The 24679-nt window shown below is 40.6% G+C and overlaps 1 protein-coding gene across 2 annotated transcripts in view; it reads left to right on the forward strand.

Moving 5' to 3' along the window:
- NRIP1 (nuclear receptor interacting protein 1) overlaps positions 1-24679 on the forward strand; it is a 190684-nt gene that overhangs the window by 140515 nt on the left and 25490 nt on the right. The gene's annotated exons all lie outside the window — the stretch shown is intronic.

Raw genomic sequence — 24679 nt, forward strand, 5'->3', positions numbered from 1 at the left:
GCTATAGAAAATGGCATTTGGGAAGTCTTTTGCACATGATACTCATCTAAAACTACAACCATCCTTCATGATATTTTCTTTCTCTTCATTGTGAGGAGACATCTCTGTGAAAATCATGCTGGGTACAGGAAAGGTGTAGAATGACGTGGGTAAGGGGCCAGCTGCAGAGTGTGAGGGCCTGAAGCTGATTGTAAAAATTACAGATCACAACATACATACCCAAGCTATAGTTTCAGCCATGGCTGAAGTGCTTTGTTCATCGAATACATGGGGAGCATGATTATGCCCTAAGCACTGTTCTGAGGATTTAGCAGTGACTGAGACCAAAAAAGTCCCTTACTCCATGGACTAGAAATCATGAAGCTTTTCAGAAGAATATATGGTATATTTTAATGGCTGTTTCCAAACAAGATTCAGTCCTTAAAAAACTGCATAGTCATCCTTGTATGGATGTTTAATTTTAATGTCTGATCTGTTTTTTAAAATTATGTATGTGATTTTTAATGCACATCTCATATTGATGGGCATCTATTATTTTATTTTCTCAGTACCATATGCTCCTTTAAGAAATGCCACTTGAGTCTGGTCCAAAGAAAGTTCACATCCAATTATGTTGTTAGAATTACCTTCAAAGCTATTTGTGTTGGTTTTTAACTTCTGTTCACAAATTTAACTAAAACTTGGGAGACGGGGGTGGGGGAGAAGGACACTAAGTTTCTTTAAAATTAGATGTCTTATTATTTTTTATAAACATATATTTTTGTTTTTTATTTTTTAGATCTTGGGTTTAGACTTACTTTCATTCTGAAATAAATGGACAGCACTCAATCTATAGATGGAAATTTTCAGCGATGCTGGTACACAATGTTCTCTGTTGTCTAGATTTTTGAAAGTTTATCTTTGCATCATTGGGTGACACTGGATTTCCTGTTCAATTCACTGTGTCTAGTGACCTTTTGGGGAGCCTGTTCTTCTAAAGCTTTTGAGATGGGAACACACAGCATGTTGTGTTCCATGTCACGTCAGTCATTACTCTCTTTGACTTTACTTGTGTTCTCAAGTCAATATGTTCCAGATTAATGAGGCATTTGTTCTTAATCAAGAAACTACTTAAGAATACACTTTTAATTTTAATGACTTGTTTATGATTAATTGTTTCTTCATGCCCTTCTCATACTTGAGGATACTTCAAAGCTGCTGCGTTTTCCCTGAACAGTTCCCAAACGTCTGAATACTGGTAGTTGCTATGACCCAGTGATCTCAAGGGACTGAACAAACAGGGTTATTGATTTCCTTGAGAAAATCATTCACACAGTCCCCTTAAACTAACAATAACTTGAAGAGTAATAATTTTAAAAAGCAACATTAAGCAAACTGTGTGGTTATACATTATGTATTTTTAATGTTCCCTTTAAATGTATGTATCTAATGAGGTCCTACTGTTTTATGAGGAACAATACTAGAAATACTGTGTGAAATAAACTCATTCTCCCAGCTGATCTATACTATGCCATTAGCTGCTTTAATGAAAATTTACTCTGTTAATTTATGTTTTCTTTTTAATTTAAATAACCAACAGATATGTGTGTGTGTGTGTGTGTGTGTGTGTGTATGTGTGTGTGCTTTATTTCAAGGTACAGACCTAAGTGATTCATGACCTCTTAATAATAAGAGCTAACATCTGTTTAGTGCTTACTATCTGGCAGTTTTTTTCCCACGTGCATAAAATCTATGAACTCATTTACTATCTTCAACTACAACTGTGGGACCCCTGTTTTTATTCCTGCTTTACAGATTAAGAAACTGAGGCACAGAGATAAGTGATTTGACCAAGGTCATATAGATAATAAATGGCAGACTGAAGATTGGAAACGAAGCAGTCCAGCTCCAAAACTCAACTTCCTAAACACAAGACCATAGTACCCTATACATGAAGAAGCTCCTAGTATTGGCTCCTTAGGACGTTTCCCTTCTTAGGAACCTCAGTTATTTTGTACTGCCTGTAATATATTTGTAAGCTTTACTCAACTATGGCCATTGTGCAAGGTACTTTGTCCTTTGGTTCTTCCCCTATGGGTGCTAAAAATGGAACAGATGAGTTAGTCGCTTTATTAATTCATGTATTTTCTTATTTACTAGATTTATGTTTCCTTTAAACAGAGCAGATATTGATATTTTAGAGACTGTAGAAAACTCAGATGAGAAATAGAAACTAGGATTGATAGAGATCCTTTCTGTCCGTACGGTGGCCCTGAACATCTGACACAGACATCCTAGTTGTTTTGTGATAGGCTGATCATGTTGTACTTCAGTAACTGACTTTCTTTTGGATTTTGTACTGTGTTCACTCCACTTCAAAGTGTTGTAGGAGAAATATGACTCACTTAGCTTTTAAAATGAGGATTCAATATAATCGTGCTTTTGTTCCACCTAGGAGTCCATGCTTGAATCATTTAAGGTTCATTGTTGTTCCTAGTGTAAAGCCCAATGGGAAAGATAGGTTTAAATTTTCCTGCCCCTGAAGACAACATCGTAGAAATAGAAAATTAGTCCCTCAGAATCTTTGACAAGAAATTAGTAAGTGTGGCTTGAATTTTTCTTTCATAAGTTTTTCTACACGTTCCTGACAAGTCCATTGATCTCTTTGAAGCTCATCCTTCCATTCGATGAGTTTAAATGGTGGGAATTTTTTTATCAGCACTCTTTGGCTTAGTGGGACAAAATCCAACTAAAAACTATTTTAAGCAAAGTGGGGGCTTTAGACAACCCAGGGTAGAAATGCATCTGGATTTGAGGCAGAACTGGAAATAGAGACCTAACACCATTAGGACTCCGTGTGGTTCTTGCCTCTTTGATTTTCTGGGTTATGCTTTATTTCCCTCTCTCTCTCTCGTGCACACGCTCTCTCTCTCTTTCTTTCTCTTTCTCTCTCTTATTGCCTCCACTTTTCTGTTCCACATGATGGAATATGTGGTTACTGATAGTTGGCCTCTTAGTTTTACACATCATAGTTCAGGAACCCAAAGAGTGACTACCAGTTCTAGATAAATATTCTCAAGGATGTATTCCAATTTCCCATTTGTATCAGGTGCCCAGCTGGGATTTATAAGCTTTGGCTAGGAAGATGAGGTCTGGGGTAGGGATTATGATGATGTCATCTTGAGTCTAGTGTTTACTACTGGGCCAATCCATTGTTGCCCTAGAACAGTTTATGATAACCTCATAAATGCGGTGAGGAAGACAGGCAATTCCCACCTGAGAGGGCTGGACAGATAACCGCATATGTGTCTTCTATAGTTAGCGCCTTGCCTATACATAACAATAGGCCCTTTTCTCTCTTCCACCATAATAAATGAGATATGAGAAGTCTCCTTTTCTTAATCATATGGAGATGAACACATAAAGGAAAGAAAATTATCCCATTAAACACATATTTTGGAATGCATACTTTATGTTCTCCAAATTGTGGTAGATTATAATCTGATGGGTATAAAATATTTAGCCCCAAGCCTACTGTACATATATAGATTCTTTTATAAAATATCATTGTCTATGCTTTCCCTGTAAATGGATGTGTGTATCTTTATTAATCGATTAAAATTGAGTTGGGGGTTCAGGGGGAGCTTGATAAAAGAGATAAATATTGTAGGGAGAGCAATTAAATTCTGGGATATTGTGAATGTAACTGAATAATAAAAAAATAAGACTTGGAATGAGGGAAAATGATAGGATTGAATAAGAAAAAAATAGGGATTAATTGGATATGGTAGATTAGTAAGTAAGAAGTTAAATTAAAAAGAGTCTTTTATGAAAGCTGGAAACTGGTATGAACTTGTAGCTTGAGTCTTAGGAGAACCAGGCTATCATGGATATTTTCTGCTTGGCCCCCTCTCCACCCAAGATGTATTCTCCCCTGTTTGCTTGGTCTGTGCCCTCGGAGTTTGATTCCTACTAACAGTTTCTCCAGGCTCCCTTCCTGGCTGGCTTCTGTTGGGTTGTACCACCTGCAGGCTGACTCCCTGGACAGGAGATTACAGAGCAAGAAAGAGAGGTCAGAGCTTTCTTCCCTGCTCCCTTCGTATAGTATCTTCCCCCGAAGCAGGGAGGCCAGGAGAAGGCTCCGCTCAAGGCTCGGCTTTCACTGGGCTGTGAACCCAGCTCCTTCCTCCCCTTGCCCCTTCAGCCCTGTGGTGGTAACTGTTTCCCTCTGTCTCTAGTCTCTGGTGTGTACCCTTCCCTTCTTTGTTTCCTTAACTCTGCTCACACTTCAATTTCATGGTTCCTTCATTAAACTCTATTCATTTGAAATATTGAGAATAAATGATTTTTGCTGCTGGAACTCTGATATTTATAAGTGAGGGAACTTATATATGTATATATAGAAACATATATAATACATAAAAAGATTTCATATATATATGATTTTATCTATAAAGAGATTTATTTCAGTAATTGGCTTTTCTGATTTTAGAGGCTGGTAGATTCAAAATCTGTGGGGAGGGGGCAGTTTGGCAGGCTGGAAACTCTTGGACAGGAGCTGATCTTGCAGACATGAGACAGAATTTCTTCTTCCCCAGGGAGAACTTAGTTTTGCCCTTAAGGCCTTTTGACTGATTGAATGTGACCCACCCCCATTGCTGAGGATAGTCTCCCTTACTTAAAGCAACTGATCATAGATGTTAACCACATCTATGAAATACCTCCACAGCAACACCTAGATTATGATTTGAATAACTAGGTACTATAGTCTAGCCACGTTGACACATAAACTAACCATCACACCAGGCATTAGGGAGAGTTGTTGCTTAGAGAAACCAAGAGGAAAAGTAAGCTCCTTGAAGAGCTAGAGACAGGCTCTGACTGGGAAGAAACCAGACTTGGGTGATGAAAAAGAGAGACTGTATAGAATAATTTATACATAAGATGAAAATGCCGAAAGACTCTTTTCCAAATAATTGTCAAGATGTGATGTGAAGTTGACAAAGCTTCACACTTTGCTTGTTGTGGCTTTTTGGTACCCAAGTCTATCGTGAGTGCTTGGCCACTCACAAGGTTAACGTGTAAGTTCAATTCCTGCCAAGTTCCCTGATGACAGGCGCGATGAGGAAGGTAGGCACCCAGCACTTGACACTTCATTGTGCCCTTCTCTCAATAGGCTTATAATTTTGTGAAGGGGAGCAATCATAGTTCACAAAGGATCAGAGAGCAAGGCTGTGGTGTGTGCACTGCTATTTCTATTTAGTGCATTTTTCTCTCTCTGGAGTTTCTCATGGGTCCAGCGTCATCTGGCATCTGTCCAAGGTTGTTTTATTTTTTCACTCTTTCTTGCCATAGAGGTCATGTGTTGTAATTTGGACTTTGGTCTGCAGTTCATGTTACAGCACAGGCTGTAAATTCAGTCAACAAGCCTTTGTTGAACAGAAAGTACTTTGGGCATTGTGTGAAGAACCCTGAGCTAAGTATTTTAATTGGGAAGGGTCACTAACTAATCCAACAGCTCTAATCTTTATGGGCTCCAGATTGTTCTGTCTGTCAGCACTGGGTTGGGTGGCAGAAGGTTGTGGACAAAGGCCTGGGAAAGTTTCAGACAAAGCTTGAGACAAGGCTTTAGATCCACATGGGTCTGAAATCCCAGGTGGGCAACAGAGATGAAGGCCACGGGAAGACACTGAGCCAGAGGACTCAGGAAACAAACAAACACAAAAGAGTTATAATTAGCAAGGGACAGATGTTAGGTGAGGAAGTGGGTTTAAGGACCAGGAAATGTAAAAAACAGTAAGAACTCTCCAGTCTCGGGGCCGGTGATTCAGATGGAGTTTAGAATCAACATCATCCTGACTATCTGGAGGTTTAGAAGATAAGAGCTCCTGGCTGGTCCCGGGGATTGAGGGGCAGAGAACAGATTCCACTTGGCGTCACTCAGTTCTAAATGGAGACCACGTTTTGTTCAGAACATTTTGGATGAACTTTGTTTGGAGCTCGTCTGAACTCTGACCGTGGCTGATATCCTGTCTGACCCCTTAGGACATTTTTCTTTCTGAACAGCAGATGTTTCTGAAGTAGGCTATGCTGTCACTCACAGACTAAGAATAACTGAGATAATGGATCTCAGACTCTAAGCAGTGCGCCTGCCAGTGTAGTTTTTTTTGTGTGTGTGTGTTTTTTTTTGTGGTACGCGGGCCTCTCATGTTGTGGCCTCTCCCGTTGCGGAGCACAGGCTCTGGACGCGCAGGCTCAGCGGCCACGGCCCACGGGCCCAGCCGCTCCGCGGCATGCGGGATCCTCCCGGACCGGGTTACGAACCCGCGTCCCCTGCATCAGCAGGCGGACTCCCAACCACTGCACCACCAGGGAAGCCCGCGCCTGCCAGTGTAGTGAGCACTCAATAAACGTTAGTGATGATGACCGTACAATCATGTGGTTACCATTTCTTTTTGCACTGCTTGCCCCACACAGTGTCAGTCACATGAGAGTCAATTGCTTATGGCTCACTCAGACCTCCTAATCATTTAAAAAATAATGAATGTGAAACTGTAGTTTCATCCCAACATCAGATTCCAGGCACGCTCATCTCTATTCTTTGACATAAACATACCCTATAAATGATTCTAATTTCTTTAGCTAGGTTTAAATCCAAGCACGCCTCTCTTTCTTCATTCTCAAACCTTTTGAAAGGCAAATACGTGATGTTGCTCTAAGTAGTCATCAGTTTTAAGGTTGGAGAAGTGGAAACCCCCATGACTGTAGAGTTGATGGGAGCTGGTCAAATTTCAGTGCCAGATTTTATTTGGTATAGTCCTCAGATTTTTTTTTTTTTCTCCCAAACAGTATCCTAACATGAAGACAAAGTTCACTTGACTGAATTCCTGGAATCTCTCTTGGTTCCTTTTTAAAAAATATAGACTCTGTGTTAGAAACTGGACAAACTTCAAGAACAGTTGTTATTTTTACAAACATAGTATGTGCCCTCATCCATCTCTGCTGTTTCACATGTTATTTCCTTCAGAACACTCAGATAAATGCCATCTGGCCTGAGAGCTTTATTGCACTTTGCTTTCTTCGATTGCAGCATGCCTTCTTCATTGGAAACTCTAATCTCTGTCTCTCTTGTGAAAAGCGTTCTCAGAAATTTGAATTTCCCCAATCATTTCCTAGAGTTCAGTGCTGCCAAAGAAGCAAACAAAAACCCTCTTTGCGCTTGTGTTCCTCGAACATTATCATTCCCCTCCTGACCGCCTTACAACATCATATCCAGCGAATTATATGCTAGTGAGTCTGATATCTGGCCAAGCTGGATTTCTGCTTCAGAAGTTTGCCTTTTATTCACCAATGCCTTAACCTTCTTCTTTTGGAAGTGGTTCTGTTCAGTCATCTGTTTGGGCTATTTTCTCTGATATATTCAGGTCTTTTCTCCTCAGATTCTATGATTCTATAACTTTTTAACTCGTGTACTTTTACTACTTCTTTCCAAATAGTCTTGATTAAACGTAGGTAGCACCACTGGTAGATTTTGCATCACGAGGCTAGATGGTCTGGTTTTGGATTTTGGCCCTGCTTCTTCTTAGTGGCACGCTGCAGGCTGAATTGTTTAACTTCAGGTTTCTTATTCGTAGAATGGGAGTAATAAAATTATCTATTTCTCAAGGTTGTTGTGAGAAGCAACCGTGCATGTATATGTATATACATTGCACATTATGTGTTAATAAACATAAGACGCCTAGAAGGTGTCGGACACATTATAAGCGTGTAACAACTGTTAGGACTGTGTTATTACCCTTGACTCAGTGGATGTTAGATTAGTCACAATATCAAATACCCCCTGTCACAGAGCTGATGTCTAGATAAAGGATAGTGCAATGTCATGGTGAAAAAGGAAAGACACTTTATACAACTGTGAATAAGAAATCAGATACATCTCACAATATTATCAAACAAAGGCTATGATCTAAGAAAATTTGGGAGAAACATTTAAACTTAAAAGAAATGAAGGCAAAAATAATGCATGGAAAAGTCATTATTTATGGTACTGATAGGTACCATAAAAACGTACTAGTTTTTCTAATAATTTCATCATTAAAATCTTGAGGGGGCTTCCCTGGTGGCGCAGTGGTTGAGAGTCCGCCTGCCGATGCAGGGGACACGGGTTCGTGCCCCGGTCTGGGAGGATCCCACATGCCACGGAGCGGCTGGGCCCGTGAGCCATGGCCGCTGAGCCTGTGCGTCCGGAGCCTGTGCTCCGCAACAGGAGAGGCCACAGCAGTGAGAGGCCCGCGTACTGCAAAAAAAAAAAAAAAAAAGCCAACAACAACAACAACAAAAAACTTGAGTAAAAAGATATAGGCTTAAATAATTATTTGAATGATAAGACGTCACTTCTCCACTCTATGGTGACCATATATTCTCTTGGGCAAATCATTCTGCTTAGTAGTTCTTTCTGATAAGATAAATACAACATTTTGGAATCAAATCAGCAATTTTGCCCCTTGGAGGCCTGTAAGCTCACAAAAAGGAGTCATACATAGCTACCTGTGTCTACTTTTAGCTTACTCTCCCCTGGCATGGGATCTCTGGTCACATGGAGCCTAGTGTCTTCAGTCTTGTCTTTTTTTTTTTTGCGGTACGCGGGCCTCTCACGGTTGTGCACGCGGGCCTCTCACTGTTGTGGCCTCTCCCGTTGCGGAGCACAGGCTCCGGACGTGCAGGCTCAGCGGCTATAGCTCACGGGCCCAGCCGTTCCGTGGCATGTGGGATCTTTCCGGACCGGGGCAGGAACCCCTGTCCCCTGCATTGGCAGGCGGACTCTCAACCACTGCGCCACCAGGGAAGCCCTCTTTTTTTCTAATTAAAGTATAGTTGAGGTACAATATTATGTTAGTTTCAAGTGTACAGCATAGTGATCTGACAATCAAATACATTGCAAAGTGATCACCACAACACATCCAGTAACCATCTGTCACTATACAAAATTATTACAGTATTATTGACTATATTCCTTATGCTGTATATTACATTCTTGTGAGTTATTTATTTTATAATTGGAAGCTTCTATCTCTGAATCCCCTTCACCTATTTCACCCAACCACCCACTCCTCTCCCCTTTGGAAACCACCAGTTTGCTTTCTATATCTATAAGTCTGTTTCTGTTTTGTTTTGTTTATTTGGTTGTTTTGTTTTTCAGATTCCACATATAAGTGTGACCATACGGTATTTGTCTTTCTCTGTCGGACCTGTTTCATTTAGCATAATATCCTCCAGGTCTATCGATGTTGTTGCAAATGGCACAATTTTGTTCTTTTTTATGTCCGAGTAGTATTCTAGTGTGTGTGTGTGCGTGTGCGCGTGTGCGCGTGTGCGTGTGCGTGTGTATCACCACTTCTTTATCCACTTATCTATCAATGGACATCTTTTAGGTTGCTTCCATATCTTTATTATTGTAAATAATGTTGCAGTGAACAAAGGGGTGCATATATCTTTTGGAATTAGTGTTTTTGTTTTCTTTGGCTAAATACCCAGTAGTGAAATTGTGGGATTGTATGGTAGTTCTAATGTAAAAATCTTTGAGGAATCTCCATACTGTTTTCCATAGATGCTGCACCAATTTACATTTCCACCAACAGTGCACAGGTGTTCCCTTTTCTCTACACCCTCCCCAACACTTGTTACTTGTCCTTTTGATAACAGCCATTCTGGCAAGGGTAAGGTGATATCTCATTGTGGCTGTGATTTGCCTTTGCCTGATGATTAGTGACGTTGAGCATCTTTTCATGTGTCTGTTAACCATCTATCTGTATGTCTTCTTTGGAGAAATGTCTATCTAGGTCCTCTGCCCATTTTTTAATCAGATTGTTTGTTTTTTGATACTGAGTTGTGTGATTTGTTTATACAATTTGGATATTCACCCCTTATCAGATACAGCTGGTATCCTCAGTCTTGAAGGCTGATCTCATTCCAGGGTGTGGTGAGTGAGGGAGGAGAGTTTTGAGCGTCTGTAGCTACCGCAAATGGATTCATTTGAGTGCTAAAACTTGTTCTCTGATGGGCCAGTCATTATGAGAATAATCCATGGACTCTGATTCATAAATTATATAAGTTCAGTCAAATATATATAATCAAGCATATAATATAAAAATATATAATAAAAAATACATAAATCAAGGCTGTCAGTCTGTGTACAGTCTAGGCTAATCCCACAACTGATTTAGATGTCTGAACTAAGCTGAGCTGCCCAGTCTTACCCTAAGCCTGAACTAGCGAAATCTTTTTTTTTTTTTTTATAAATTTATTTTATTTATTTATTTATTTTGGCTGTGTCGGGTCTTCGTTGCTGCACGCGCGCCTTCTCTAGTTGCAGCGAGCGGGGAGCTACTCTTCCTTGCAGTGCGTGGGCTTCTCACTGTGGTGGCCTCTCTCATTGTGGAGCACAGGCTCTAGGCACACGGGCCTCAGTAGTTGCGGCATGCAGGCTCAGTAATTGTGGCTCACAGGCTCTAGAGCACAGGCTCAGTAATTGTGGCTCATGGGCCTAGTTGCTCCACAGCATGTGGGATCTTCCCGGACCAGGGATCGAACCCATGTCCCCTGCATTGGCAGACGGATTCTCAACCACTGCGCCACCAGGGAAGCCCTGAACTAGTAAAATCTTTTCCCTGTGATTGGGACTATAAGACTAATAGCATTTGGGGCAATCTCTCCAGTTATTTCAATATAAGTCTTCCTTGTTTGATCTAAAGACCCCTAATTTGCTTGAAGGGTGAATCAGTCCATTATCTATTTGCAGTTAAAAGGCGACTTGAATTATTGCTTACACAAATTATTTGTATAAAGCACATAGTTTCCCTGCTTTGATCTATGACTCTTTCTTCAGTTAACAACAAGAGGGTGACCATGAATGTTTAATTCTTGGCTGAGTCAGAGATCTTGAAATCTTTTGCAATACCAAATTTTGAAATCTTCTATATTGGGAATGGGAAGATGTTTGCTTCCCCAACCTCTTTGTGGGAATATAACCAGTATTAATATTTTAACTAAACATTGTATTTTAGGCTTGCATTGACGTCTAAACACAATGGGGGTAGATGTTCTTCTTGCCATGTTTAGAAACTACACTACTGCTATGTCAGGCTCTAAGGAGAGGAGAGATGTCTAAATACCATGGCCCAAACAGTCCAGACGTATCAGAGTAACTGGGTGGACAAGCACAAAGTTACCCAGGGCCTCAGGTTTTTCCATCTCCTTGCTGTGCTCACTGCCAGGGTATTGTTCTCACTGGCATGGTTAAAGGTGAGAGATACTCTCTCCGGGAAACCACGTGTCAAGGTAGAACTCTATTTCTGTAGAAGGGAAGAGCTTCTTTGGAGGAAATTGAACACCAAAACATATATATAAATATATTTTTTCCCCTATATTGAAAACTGGAATTTAATAAAGACTTCCCTTATTTCAGAAGTATAGGCTGACTTTGATAGTACAACAATGGAGATGTCTTAGCTGATACTCTAACAGGATGAAAATTTGGCTATGTGAGGAACTCTTTGTACCAACTGATAACCAAACTGCTTGGGGTGGAGAAAAGGAGGAAAAATGAGTGTTGAGTACAGGTGCGGGAAAGGCATTGAGGGAGAAAAGAAGAGGTTGGGGAGACATTGCTTTCCCCCAGCTGGCCTGAGGGACCGCCGTTAAGACCCAACTGAAATCAGGGTTAGGGGCCAAAGAAGCTATTTCAATGAATAACTAAAGTGACAGTGATAAGAATGACGAAGTTGAAAATAATAATGTCTAAACCATTTGTTGAGTGCTTACCAACTTCTAGCACTATGCTAAGCACCTGATTTATTAAGACCAGTATTTCATTTACTTCTCCCAATAATCTTATGAAGAAGGAATTATCATTTCCACTATAATAAAGAAGGGAAAAATAGAAATTCAGGTTCAGAAAGGTTTCATACCTTGCTGAAGGTCAAAGAGATAACAAGTGGCAGGGACAAGTTTGGAATCCAGATACGCTTTTAGAGCCAAATTCTAGAGCACTGGATGGTACTGCTCTGGCTCACCAATAACGATGTGCAGCTCAAAAGCTGGGGGAGAGTTTATTCTTATGTTTTTTAACAGCCTTCCTTTCCCTACCCCCACCCTTCCTCTCACTCTGTCAACCAGTCCTCCCACCCAAAAAAAAGAGACTACTGTGCAGCAGCCTGGGAGCACTTCTACAGAAGACAGTAGTACACAGGGAGGGCTATGCTCAGAGGGGGACCCAGAGCAGGGAACCAGTGAGCAATGGGCCTTAGGGAAAGGGCCAGGGACAAAGAATAGCAAGTGGCTTGTTTCTGAGCATATACACAGGCTCTCTCCATGGGGCTTTGTGGAAATAGAGAAGATCTTAAGGGGGAACCCAAGTTCCTAAGTGATTTGGATGTTTCAGTTGATGTGACCTCATTGGCCTTCCTATGCTGATGAAGCTCAGAACCACCCAGCTACACTGGTAATTGCCATAGGCTGTGCATTCCCTGAACCTCCCCCAAGTGCTTCTAGGTCTGCAAAATGGAGGAGTTGCATGAGATGATCCCTAAAATTTCTTTTAGCTTTAAGAAGCTATGAACTCGTGCATTTCAGCTGGAACCCAGGTTGGGAGAGGAGGAGCAAATTCATTTAAACTGATTGTGATTCTATGAAGAAGCAGCCAAGGCCAATGTGAGGGGAGGAAAGAACAAATGGAAAGTGACATGGCTCAGGACTAAGCAACCATCTAGAAATGTCACAATTTTGAAACACTACATGACTCAGTGGTTTGCTTCTATTTATTTATCTAGAAAATCCTAACATAACCAAGGAAACCATGATTGTAACCCTTTTTTCTGGGGCCACTTGCCCTGGCCTGGAGTCTCATATTTCTATAATTGGCTCAGGCTCCTGGGTCTCCAACCTCTGGAAGATAAATATGAAATAAATCTAACAGGAAGTTATTATTCTCTCTCATCAATGATGAGCATCATGAGAGTCCTTCTAGATATTAAAGATAAAGGAGTTATTTATATTATCATCTTTCTATTGTCCATCTGTCTATCCTTCTATCCATTTATTCAACAGCCATTCACATAGCACTTACCATGTGTCAAACACTATGCTGGATACAGGGGAAAGTGGGTCCAGAAAAATGACACACTTTCTGCTCTTGGGAATCTAAAACAATACATCAGTGGCTGATAGAGAGCTGGTTTCAGCCAATGTGCTAACTGCTATGACTGAGCAGTGAATTCAGTTGTGTGCATCGCAGAACAGAAGCACTTTATAAAACCAGCAGCGCTAGTAAAGGAATTCAGAGAAGGACTAGCCTGATCTGGGTCTTGAAGTATGAATATGAATTACCTGGAGGAACAAGAGGAAAAGTATTCCTAAGAGCAGATGCATGGGAAGATATAAGAAGGGTTTGCATGGCACATTCAGGGAATAGCAAGCAGTTCTGCATGACTCAAGCACAAACGATACTAATAAGGAAGAAAAAAAAGATGGGACCATTTTGTGGAGAGGCTAGTGTAATACGTTGGCTGGTCAAGATGTTTGATTTTATCCTGAGGATAATAGAGAATTGCTAAATCAGTTTAGATGGGAGAGTGACTTATTCTTCAAGAGAATTGTGAAAATAAGGTATATGTAAATTGACAGTCCATTTGTGACTCTCAATGGCACTGGTAATTTCTGTATGCATTTCACAGCATCTTCCTGTGCAGTGCCCCTCATTCTTCAGTTCTTATTGTCACAGGTATCACCCAGGGGCATTTTAATACCCTAATGATCCTGCTCTACCTCAGTTCAATTAATTCAAAATTTCTAGGGCTGGGACACTGACATCAAGGATATTTTAAAGTTCCCAGGTGATATCAAAGCACAGCCAAAGTTGAGAACTGGTGTGCTCATGGTGTTTCAGAAAGCTGGCAGGACTGCGTGAATTCAGTCTGTCATAGACCCTGTTGAGTCTCAGCTTACCTTTGCCATCCCTTAAGGTATACACTGGATCCTGTTCCTATCAGGTTTCATTCAGTATTTTGGAAGAAGGACCTCCCAAGGAATTGCGTGGGAGTTCTCTCTCTCAATCTGATTGTAAGTTATTGCTGGAGGCTGCAAAATTAACTACACATTACAATACAGTGAGACAATTACTCTGATGTCACTGCTTACACAGATCGCTGTGGAAGGGACACTTGCATTCAGAGAGGGAGAGGAAGGTGAGGCGTGAAGGAAGAACAGTACTGAGGCAGAGTACAGGGTCCCAGGGATCAAGGACTAGTGGATTATTCCAGGAAGAGGGATCAGAATGTGTAAGGCAAGGGGGCATGAGAAAACGTGGCAAAGACCCAGGATTGTCATGACACTTTGTTCATACCACCTATAATACACGCCTTACAGTGTTCTGTATGGTTGATGTTATACGGATTCAGTCCTATTTCTATCCTATGAGAACATTTAGGATAAGTATGCCCATAACACAACATGGTCTTACCCTATAATAGCCTCTTACAAAATGAAGTGGTTGGCAGGAAAAAAAAAATACGGAATTCAGTCAGACAGAAGGCTGAAAACAGCTAGCTCAAATACAATGTGGTGACTTAAAAGTAAAAAAGAAGAAACATAAATATTCATGGGAATATATTCACAAGATGAATTGAAACCAGAAGTTATTCTCACGAATGTAACACCAGCCTAAGTGAGCAGTGTCCAGATGCCCTTCACCTTCTGATTTAATGCCTGATTTTCCCTGTCCACTCTTCTAAATTCAGTGACTTCCTCTTGGTCAACATCCTAATCAATATGATCACATCTCTCAAATTTCATCCTTTACTTTGAAGTCACACTTTGACTCATAAGGAATTTCCACCCTTCCTTACAACTGTTGAGAGGGGAGTCCTTCCTTACAAGAGGAAGTAGTCTCATGTGCTCTCCCCACTTCCTTCCTGGCTTGTTATTCCTGGGTCTGGGTCATCCAGCTGCATCCAGGAGTCCCAGAGGATACTGTGAAAATTACAGGGTAAATGGACCTAGGTCACAACTTCTTTGGAGCTGTATCTTCTAGTTTGAATTTGTATTAAAATTAATCAGAAAGTCCAAGAACTTAACTGACATTTGTCAAAGCAAACATCAGTGAAAGGTATTTATTATGAATGTGCTCATTATATATCTTTATTTCAAGGTTCTCACTGTTTTCTGTGATTTTCTCATTAGACTGTACAAAAATTATTAAGGTAGGCAAGCAGGTGGTATTATTCTCTTTTGGATAAATTGTGACAAAGGTGCTCTCACAGATTTGGCTTTTTTTTTTTTTTTTTTTAACAAAGAGTTTCCAAAGGGCATGCAATGAAAAGAATGGACACATACATCATTTACTTTATTAGAAAAGGACACTTAGGTGTTGCATGAAATAGCAGCTTAATATGATGTTGGTTTAGGGAGTTTTTCTAAGCAAGCTGGTTGGATTGGGTTAATATTTAGTTGGCTCTTCCATACTTCTTAAATGTGCCATGGTTACTTTAAGAAAGCTAGTCTTATCCTTATGAAGTAAATATAGTCATCCCTTGACATGTGTGGGACATTCTGGAATTTTTTTTCCTCAATATTTTTGATTTGCCGTTGGTTGAATCTGAAGATGTGGAACCCTCGGGTATGGAGGGTCGGCTGTACGTATTTAGAGCTCTACAGCTGTCCTCTTGGCTTCATGTTTGAGCTTTAACATTTCGAAGATTCAAATATAGTCCATTCCTAATTCCCATGAGGTTCATTGGGTTGATTCATCCATTTCTTTATCCTCTCCATATCCCCCATCATTTTCAGCAAACACCTTTTAATTCCCCAGTCCTTTAAATCTTTCAGGTTTAAACCACACTTGAACTCCTGTTTGAACAAAACAAACAAACAAACAAACATAACGGTGTAGAATTAGTTGTAGAAATTGCCTTAAGATAAGACTGTGAACACAATTATTTTAAAAATGTCTTAGGTTTACCTTTTCCAGATATGCCAATCTCAGGGCAGAGATAGGTTAAGAAAGAGCTTTTGTGACTGCTCTCTGAGATTCAAAAAATAAAATAAATTCGGATGTTCAACTCCAAGGCAAGTGATAAAGATCAAAGACTCATTTTATTACAATATTTTTATTTTTATTGAACAGATTCACTTTGGATCTTGGCTTGCATTTAGAATGTTTACCCTTTAATAAGTGATCTGTTTAAATGTGGATCAGAGAACAAGGGTTTCTGTTTTACAGTTCAACTTTTGACCTTGGGGGATGAATGGGTGGAGGCTAAGAGGAAAAGTCCACTGTGTTTTTACTGAACTTTTTACCCTTAAAAAAAAGTGAGCAAGTTTAAAGTTCACACAGTGCACAAGAGGTCTCCACTGGGGATTTCTGGTATTATTAACTTCCTGACCTCAGATAATTAAAAAGAAAGAGCAGAGCCACCTCAGACTATGACTCAACTTTGAACTTTTCACCTCCCAAGTAAAGGATTTAAATTGTAAATGGTAGACTCTGGAAGCTTTCTTATTGCTATTAACTTCTTTCATCCCTGGTCTTGAAGTTATAATTTAGGCCAAAAGCAGAGCCTGATCTTTCCTTTTTATTTACTTAACCTCTTTTAGCAGAAAGGACTGAGAACACCATTTACCTAGAAATGACAGGTATTCTGGTGAAAGAAGTTAAGCTTAAAGGGTCATTGAATTTTGGAACTAGAAGCAACCCTAGATGATCTGTCCAGGCTCCTCAGCTGTGAAAGACAATAGAGAACCAGGGAGGCGAGCAACTTCCTTAAGGTCAGACACAACAGGAGCACAAAAGAGCATCCCTGATTCATTAGCTGTATTTATTTCTGTAGTAGAGGGATTCAAGCATGATTGGGGGTAAGAAATATTCCCCTAGGTAGCGCAGGGGTCTAGAGAATCTGTGGCTTTTATTTTTACGTTAAAATGCATAAAGTGGAAAAACAAATCACTGATTAGGGAGTCAAGAGGCCTGGGTCCTTCACTCTACTGGTTTGTGTAAGCCTTAGGAACTCATTTAACTTTCCCAAGTCATGACTTGCTTGATTGTCAAATGGAATGTAGTTGGGAGGAGATAATAAGCGTCTGAGACTCCTTTGTGTTATGACATTTTTTGGTTCAATGGTATCCTTGCCTTAAGAATTCCTGCTACGGTTCATGTGTAAACACTGTATAGATATACAATTCTCAGCAACAACTGGGTTTTCTGAACACAGAGGGTAGGGCTAGATGGCTGTGATTTTAGGGTAATTGGTTACATGACGCTGGGCTTGACACTGATGAGGAGGCTCTCCTTGCTTTAAGAAAAGACAAAAATCCCAAAGGGGGCTCCCCTGGGGGCTCAGTGGTTGAAAGTCTTCCTGCCGATGCAGGGGACGCGGGTTCGTGCCCTGGTCCGGGAAGATCCCACATGCTGCGGAGCGGCTGGGCCCGTGAGCCATGGCCGCTGAGCCTGCGCGTCCAGAGCCTGTGCTCCACAACGGGAGAGGTCACAGCAGTGAGAGGCCCGCGTACCGCAAAAAAAAAAAAAAAAAATCCCAAAGGAAAAGGGGGACTATCGTGTAACGAGACATAAGGAACAGGGAAAAGAAGAACAAAGGAACCAGGACAAAGAAAGGAGGGATGACCAGGAGAACAGGCATTAGGAAGGAGGGTAACAAAGAGATGGTAGACCCCTCAGTTGGATGGGGACCCAGTCAATGCTTGTGCTACTGAGAAAGCCGAGGACTACGTTGTGAATCTGTGGGAGCCACATGCTCTTAACACTGAAGCTGAGATAGGCAGCTCTCACTGGCGCCCGTACAGCACGCAGTGTGTGGCAGAGCCAGTCATCCCGGGCCCGCTCTTGCCTCCTGCTATTTGCTAACACCTTTATTGCCTCCAGTTAGTTACTCACACTGCGCTCATTCCCATCTGTCAAGGAGAGCTCCCTTCCAACATTCTGTCCTTCTTTTCTTCTATTAAAGAGATCCTCCCAGCGTGGCTGCAAAGCATGGAGCGGATACTGAGCTCTGAGATGAGGCAAGTTTGGAGTGGGGTGAGCAATGATTTTCTCATTTCCTGGTCCCAAGAAATGAGAGAGATGTGACTGTAGGGTCCTGCCCAAGACCCTCCTGCAGAGACAGCTGTGGGAAAAGGAGGTCATCATGGCTTGCTGGAGGGCTGGAGGCCTGTCTGCTCGGCCTGGTAGCAGAGGGCCTGGGGTCACTGCCTGGACCAAGTGTCAACAGCTGTAATTGACTCCTATGCCATCACAGATGTTTACCCACCCAGCTCCTCAACCACTCTCAGCTGCTTTACACTAATTTACTTCTGCTTTACAACCTCCTCTACTCCTTCTCCCTCCTACAAGGGCCAGCCAAGGCGGGTGATGATTATTTGAGCAAGAGACTGCACTAATGTGAATATGTCTCATCAGATGATTGAAGTTACAGACCAGTGGGCTGCAAATAATCGTTCATCGGGGTTTTTGGTGGGCAAAATTACCCAACTGTTTCCTCTGCTCAGTAAGGCCCATTCATTCACTAAATTCCTCCCACGTTTTCCGGTGTTGAATACATTCCTTCCTGTATAGATGTCCAGTGTGCCGTCATGTTAACCTCAATATCTCCTGAGGAGGGAGGTCACAGGTCACCAAGCAGAGCAGGACTGTCATCATGAAACAAGTCATAATGCCTCATTGACACTTTCATCAACATCTAGAGAGGAAATAAATAAAGGACTGGGTTTTGTCTGCCAGCTACCTCTACTTACAATGGAAAACATCACAATGCAAATAAGAAATGTTGTACTTGTGAAATTAAAAAAAAAAAGGTTTATGCCACTATTCTCAGTGATGGGCTAAAGCAAATCACTAGTGGCTCAGTTCGGGGTGATTACGATGATTTTTTTTTTTTAATTTACTTATTTTTCTTTTTGTAAAGTCTCTGTACCTTCAGGCAATGGAAGAAGAACAGAGAGTCAAACACAACCCAGAGAACCAGTGCCAAATGAGTCAGTATGTGAATTCTCTGCCCTGAAGACTCTTTTTAAAGTCAGGCCCAAGAATCTCGCCCTGCAGGTAGGAGAGTCTGAGAGCTGTGAAGGGTAGCCAAGCCCCACACCCCATTTCTGAGTTGCCCCAGCCACATCCAAGGTTAATGGGAGGGCAGTAGGCACTAGATAGCCTTTGCTGCCTCTAATTACATCCCACAACCCCAACTCAGCAGACAAGCCAAGATCTTGCATCCGGAGGCAGCCAAAGGCTGATGGATTCTCTACAGCTGTCTATTGCCTCTGGCAATATGACCTCACTTGGCATGATTATTTGAATTGACGATAAAACTTCAAAAAAAAAAAAAGTTTTTATTGAACTTTTTACCCTGAAAAAAAAGAGCAAGTTTAAAGTTCACACGGTGCACAAGTGGTCTCCCACCAGCTAAAAAGCCCCTCCTCTCTGTTTTCTTCCTGTATACGTTTAGATAAACTAGATCCCCATATATTTGTCTGATATTATTCCTTTGGTTTGAGGCACCCAGCTGGCAAGCATAAGTCATCCATGGTGATTAAATTTAGTAGGGTATCCATGCAAGCGCCAGGAGCGCCAGAGCCCTTAATGGAACTTTGGCAGGCAAGGCAGCAATAATTGTACAGCAGGTACAAGGCGAGGGGGAGTCTGGGAGTTCAAGGAGCTGTAATCGTCTCCCTTCTTTGCCCCAGCAGTTCAGAAAGTGCACGAGGATCTAAATTAGGTGTTATTTTAGATTACAGCTTGTCACACCTGACGCCAGTGACACCATCAGGCAGCCGGATGCCAGCTGGAAATTTGTTGATATCTAGGGATGGCGATTTTTGGCTCGTTTATTCATTCAGTCGGTCATTCAAATAACATGGGTCATGCCCATCAAGAAGATATGTCAGCCTCTGGACGCAGGAGTCTTTTGATGATCCCTGAGATATAAAAGAGCAAGTTTGGAATTATCACCGCTAAATGCCTGTTTATCCAGGACTGCTAGACAGAGGGCACGCCCCTAGAGGAGCTCTGACATTTTATGGAGTATTGAACACCAAATTTGATTCTCCTTGTGAAGAACCAGAGAAACTGGTCCACTTTACTCCTGAGAGGAAAATTAAGAGGTTCCCCTACAAATTTATAGTAGCCGTATAAATGGGCCTTCCTTTTATCTCCCTCCTACGGCCTGAGTTGAGGGAAGTGGAGTTGGGCTAAAACTGTACTAATTTATGTTTCAAATACCTACATATGCAAGGCATCATGTGGATAAAAGATTAATTAAACATGGGCCGTCCTTGACCTAAAGGGAGAAAAACCTTTTCATATGTAATTGCAGTATAATTCTGGTAAGGGCTGTATGAGAAAATGGACAGTCTGTGGTAAGTTGTTTATAAGAATCCCAGAGAGAAAATTTATTTCTTGAACATCAAAAGATAGATATAAACGTATATTAAAAATAATAATATAGATTTTTTTAAAATGCAGGCAGTGCTTTATAAATTGTAGAAAGCAATTGAGACAAGAATGTTAAAGAGTGAGCGAGATGGATTAAGCTAATGTAGTAAATAATTCCTTAGACTCTTGAAAATGGTACTGTTTGAAGTTTGCATTTTTTTTTATTAAAGATTCCAAGAAACTAGAGACTTCTGGGTAATGTTTAAATCATTGGGAATTGATCTGACATTTAATGGCAAAACGTTGGCTCTCTAAGGCCATAACAAAGTCAATGGGTCAGGGCACCTCCATTACCTAACCTTAGCTGGTCTCTTTCCATGACATATCAGAGTATTGATCCAGGTGGTTATGTGAGGTTGGGCATGGAGTTCTCTATCCTTATTTTACAGGTCTTAAAAAACTGGGTCTAACTAGTATGTTATATTCTGCCATGATTTGCATTTTTGTGTGATCCCACAGAAGGGGTCTGCTCTGTCTCTTATTTATCCTCCTATTTTGATTTGTCTGTACTCCCTGGACAAAACTTGAGTCTTCTTCTGAACACTCTCTATCCAGTGTTCATTCACTGAGGGTCTTAACATTCTCTAGGCTTCCACTCTATATTTTGCCTTCAAACTTCATTGATCCTCCAAACTTCAGTGATGTTACCGGAAGGGTAGTCAGTTTTGATGTTCATTGAGCTGTGATCCTGAATGATTGAATAAAATTTGCCGTCTATATTGCTAAATCTGCCTTTATGTTTCGGACCCATTGTTAACAAAAGGGTGCTAGCTTAACTACGATATATATTCTACCCTTACTTATATACTTTCTGTTTGGACTCTGAAGGTTGATTGCTTTTTGGGTTTACCTCTTAGTTATTATACCTTATTTGACTATGGAAATGTTGGGCACTGGCTTCATAGGTTCAAACTGTGATTTCAATAATGAAGGAATAATATATATATTTTAAACTGAAGGGTAGTTGATTTACAATGTTTCAGGTGTACAGGAAAGTGATCCCATTATACATACATATATATATATATATTCTTTTGCAGATCCTTTTCCATTATACGTTATTACAAGACACTGAATATAGTTCCCTGTGCTATACGCTAGGTCCTTGTTGTTTACCTATTTTATATATAGTTTCAAGTTTTTAAAATTGAACCTATATATCTGTTAATCCCAAACTCCCAGTCCATCCCTCCCACCCACCCCCACCTTGACAACCACAAGTGTGTTCTCTATATCTGTGATTCTGTTTCATTGATAAGTTCATTTGTTTCATATTTTAGATTCCACATACAAGTGATCTCATGTGGTATTTGTCTTTCACTGCCTGACTTACTTCACTTAGTATGATAATCTCTAGGTCCATCCCTGTTGCTGCGAATGGTGTTATTTCATCCTTTTTTATGGCTGAGTAATATTCCAATGAAGGAAAAATTCAATTTCTAACACTGTAGGACTATACCTTTAGCTTTTCCAAAGAGCTTTCAGATATATTTTCTCATTTTACTCTCATAAGTCATCTATGAAATAGGAGTATATGCTAATTCATGAGAGCAAGCAAATACATTCCCATTACAGATGACTAATATAAGCCATAGGAACAGTTTGCTCTGCGAAGGACCCAGTACAATGATTCTTGTACTTGCATGTTCCCTTCATGTTCTTAATAAGACCATAAAAGGGCTTAGAGGGTGTGGTGGAGATTACAATTTGTCCGCCCAAATCTGTACTCTATTGCTTCTGCAGTAAGGTAATGTCATAACTGAGATAAAGCTGCCCATCCATGGACTGTATTTTCCTGCTCCCTCTGCAGCTAGTGTGGCCATAACACTAAGCTCTCTCCAGGGAAGTGTAAGCAAAAGTGATAGATGCCATTCAAGGCTTGCCTTGAAAACTTGCACACTCACTTCTACAGCTTTTTTTGTTTTTTCCTCTCCGACAGGCTGAAATAGTGATGACAAGGATGGACCTTAGGGGCCACCTGTTGAAGGTGTCAGAACTAGCCTCACTCTGCGCTGGGTTTCTGCATGACCGAGTGGAGCAGAGCTTCCCCACCATCCCCCTTCCCTCTCAGACGGTTTCTTGAGAGATAAATCTACTTGTATTTTATTTCAGCCATTACATTTTCAGGGATATTGATTCAGCAGTTTAATTAATATGGACAGCTACTCGATTTTACCAGGAAAAACTTCAAGAGCATTTAAGTCAGGACTGGTGATGAGACTGAAAATGATCAAGCCCTGACTTTACGCCCTCTCTCCATTGTATATTTGATGGGGAGGGGAAGGTTAGGAGCACAGGAGAGAAGAATAAAAGAGAGGTAGGTCAAGGGTGGAGAAGGCAGTGTGGAGGCAAGAATTGAACTACAGAGAGGTTTTCACTTCCTCAGAAATGAGTGAACTAAGAACATTTAAAAAATTGAACCAAAGAGGGAGGGGGGTAGGGGAGGGCTAGAGCGGGAGGTTGGGGTTAGCGGATGTAAGCTTTCATATATAGAATGGATAAACAACAAGGTCCTACTGTACAGCACAGGGAACTATATTCAATATTCTATGATAAACCATAATGGAAAAGAATATTAAAAAAAAGAATATATATATTTCTGAATGACTTTGCTGTACAGCAGAAATTAATACAACACTGTAAATCAACTATACTTCAATAAAAATTTTTTTTTAATTGAGACAGAAACCCTCCCCACTTTTTTTTAAACTACATATATATATAGTCTTTATTGAGTATTCTAACCTCATTGGATGTCACCAGCTAATGAATTCTAAATTCTTTGTGTTTGATTCACTCTTCATTCCAGTGAGTCAAACACCAAGAATTTAGCCGGGGTTCTAAAATAAGCCCTGGGAGAACAGTCACCCTGGACACATATTGCAGAAAGTAACCTCCACGTTTTCTTCTTAAGTCTTTTCCAATCAAATTGTGTCCTTTTTCTTTAACACATGTCACTTAGATTTTATCTTAGTAGGTCATCTCAAAAGTCTGTGTGTTAGAATCCAGAGAAATAGAGAGATACGCAATCAACAACACTTATTGATGATACAACTACTTAATATTTTCCAGAGGTGCTGAAACAAACACATTCACATGAAAACAGGGCCAGATAGAGACTTTAAAGGGCTCTCACAGACAAAACCATGGGGGCAGTGTGTACAGTAATCCACAGTCATCACTGCCCTAATAGTATCTGACCTGAACCTGGCACAGCTTCAGAAAAAGCCATGTGTTCAGGCTAAAACAAGAATGAGAAAAAAGGAGAACGTTGCTTTCTTCTAATGTGGTAAATAGGGCATGAAGGTTTTATAGTTTGCTAGTGGAACCAGTTTTACAAGTTCTCTATCCACAGGGCTTAGCCTTAGGGAGAAAAAATAGTTTTATTCAGAGATACCTTAAGACTTTTGGTAGAACATTTGAATTTGGTATCCAGAATGAAGAACTAGATTGAAGTTGTTATGTCTACATTTATTGGGATGAAGTTTGAAACTGGAACTATTATATTAAATATTATTTTCATGTGTGCCGTACTTCCCATTTCTGTTTTTGGCATGAGGAAGTGATAAAAGAAAGCTTCTTATGTGTCCTCTTAAACTATGTGGAGTTGGGGGGACTGAAACCCCTCCATTAAAAGTCTGAGTATAACTTCACAGGTGGCCCTCCATATCCAGGGCTCTGCATCCACAGAGTCAACCAGGGTGGATCGTGTAGCACTGTAGTACATATTTATTTAAAAAAAAAAAATCCACGTATAAGTGGACCTGCACAGTTCAAACCCGTGTTGTTCAAGGGTAGAATCCTCCTATTCATTTAAATTGGTTTCCCAGATTGTTTACTTTAAATATCAAGAAATAATCATTCATTTAAAGGATCCAGGTCTTTGACTTTTCTCAGTCTGGAGAAGAAATAGCTTTAAGTAAGAAATCCCCACCAGGTATCAATATGTGTGTCCCTCTGGGTGGGTGTGCATGAGAGAGAGATAGTGGCAGAGAAATGACACAGAGAGAGGAGACAGAAGCCATGAAACCTTAAGGTAATAAAATCATCTGCAAAGTTGTTGAACAATAATATATTTGCACATTTCAAGTTTCCTTTCCCTTCAAGTTTCAGTATCACTCAGTGGAGTTGAGGTGACTTTTCCTTATGTCTGCTACTGCAGACGGTACCAAGGAGACAGCAGAGAAAGAGGCATATAAAGAGAAAAGG

Source organism: Globicephala melas, chromosome 4, assembly GCF_963455315.2.
Source record: "Globicephala melas chromosome 4, mGloMel1.2, whole genome shotgun sequence".
NCBI classification, from domain to species: Eukaryota; Metazoa; Chordata; class Mammalia; order Artiodactyla; family Delphinidae; genus Globicephala; species Globicephala melas.